The sequence below is a fragment of the Perognathus longimembris genome, chromosome 25, assembly GCF_023159225.1.
Source record: "Perognathus longimembris pacificus isolate PPM17 chromosome 25, ASM2315922v1, whole genome shotgun sequence".
NCBI classification, from domain to species: Eukaryota; Metazoa; Chordata; class Mammalia; order Rodentia; family Heteromyidae; genus Perognathus; species Perognathus longimembris.
Genome location: NC_063185.1, coordinates 5,660,075 through 5,662,353, shown reverse-complemented (window position 1 = coordinate 5,662,353; position 2,279 = coordinate 5,660,075).

The window sequence follows — 2,279 nt, the reverse complement described above, 5'->3', positions numbered from 1 at the left end:
CATCCCAAGTTACTAAAATTAAGGGGTGATTATAGTACTGCCTTGGAGGATTTGATTTTTTTCAACTATCTTCCACAACCTTCCCACTCAAAATGTCTGTAAACAGAAGCATCTACATGACCCCAGAACTTGCTAGAAATTCAGAATCTTAGGCCCTCTGCAGATGGACCCCACCAATCCTGTTTCTGCATTTTTACAAATTTCCCTCCACCCATCATGTGGATTCACATCAAAGTTTGAGCAGTCCAGTCCTGCAGGGTCATGGGAGTAAGAGTCTCCTTATGGTTACATTGACCAAAAAGAAATACAACTGAGCTGGGCACTGGTGGCTCACACCTGTAATCCTAGCTACTCAGGAGACTGAAATCTGAGGGCTGCGGTCAAAGGCAGCCTGGGCAGTAACGTCTATAAGCCTCTTTCATATCTAACCACCAAAAGAGCCAGAAGTGGAGCTATGGCTCAAGTGTTAGAGTGCCAGCCTTGAGAGAAAAAGCTAAGGACTGTGGACAGGCCCTGAGTTGAAGCCTCAGTACCAGCACAAAAAAGAAAGAAAGAAAAGAAAGAGAGGAAAGGAAAAACAAATACACTTGAACACTCCTACCAGAGGAACTCTCAGCTCATGCTGAGGCCTGCTCCTGTGTGGATACATATCAAGGTGGGACTGCCAAGTGGCTTTTTCTCCATGTCTCACTGTCTCAGTGTTTACCATACTCGGAACAGAGGAAACTGGATTCGGTCTGAGTTGTTCTCCATTCTTCTTCCCTCTCAAAGGATGCAGAGGGAGGTGGGCTAGGATGGATTACGGGTTGTGACAGAAAGAACTTAATTTCAGGCCTCCCAATGGAAAGAGAGCAGCTGTCAGAACCTGGCTTTTTCTTTTTTTTTTTTTCTTTTAGACTGAGAGCTTTGCCAAATGTTACTTGCTGGTTGGAAGCCAAATTTGTTTTCCAGGGAAACTGACTCTTCATAAAAGAGTTGCATTGACTTGGCTCTGCTAAAATGTCTTAGAAGAATCCAGAGGCTCTTTGGGTGGGTAGGGGATGCTCTAATTGCCTGACCTCAAATATTTTGGTGGAGCGATGCCCACAGACAATTGTTGGCTTGTGGAGCCAACAATTCCCCACGCCTTTCCTCTGCTTCATTAGAGTTTTCTTACTAGGCAGGCAACAGCCTCAGAGAAGTAGATACCACCCAGTGCCAAGACATATGGAGTTTGCAAATCCCCCTGGCCTCCCTTCTCTGTGTCATCATTCTTGTCAATGGTACCACTCAAGGCTGGGAATTTTGCATTGCAGTTTTGCCTCTCTCCACTCTTTCTGATCATCACAAGCAGTCAGCCACCAAAATTCTAGATGGCGGGGCGCTGGTGGCTCACACCTGTAATCCTAGCTGTGCAGGAGGCTAAGATCCAAGGATCATGGAAAGTCCCCGTGAGACTTGCATCTCCAATGAACCACCACTCAAGTGGAGCTATGTCTCAAAATGGTAGGTGGCTAGTCTTGAACAAAAAGGGACAGTGCCCAGGGACAGTGCCCAGGCCCTGAGGTCAAGCCCCAGGACCACCACCACCAACACCACCAACAAAAATTCTACAGATGTTCTTCCTAAATGACTCCTCCAAGTTTCTCTTCCCCTCTCTACAATATTCCCCTCTCTACCTAGATCCCCATCACCCCACCTCTCATCCCTTAGCCTCCAACCGCTCCCCTTAACCTCAACTTCCACTCTGAAGTATCTATCTTTACCAACTTTGCCTGTTATATCATCCTAAAACATGTCTACGAAAACACTGCTCTCCTAAGACCCTCCCAATGGCTTCTATTATTTAGGAGAGAAGAGACAAGCTCTCTCTTTTTATTACAAATTTAATAAACATCTTGTCTCCCTCAGCCTCCCTCCCCATGAAAAAGAAAAAAAGATTATCTGCCCATAATCCATTTATGAAAAGCACTTCTGTGATATTGAATCTCTTCTATTGTGCCTGACTCCTAAGACACCGCCCAAGTTCTTCCTTGGGGTCCCCATGCCCTGCCTGCCCAGGTGTACCCATGCCAGAGGGGCTCCTGCAGAACATGTACCTTTCTCACTCTTTCCTCCAAAGCACCAAGTCTTACTTCTGCTTCTCAGTGGTTCTCCTGGCTTCTGTGAGCATGTGCAGTGCTCTCTCTCTCTAGCAGCTTTGTTAGCAAATACTTTGTGCTTTGCAGAGGCAACTTCCTTCACCTTTTGGAGCTGCTGTTTTCTTAGCTGACCTTGCAGTGTGGCATTCCCACTGATGG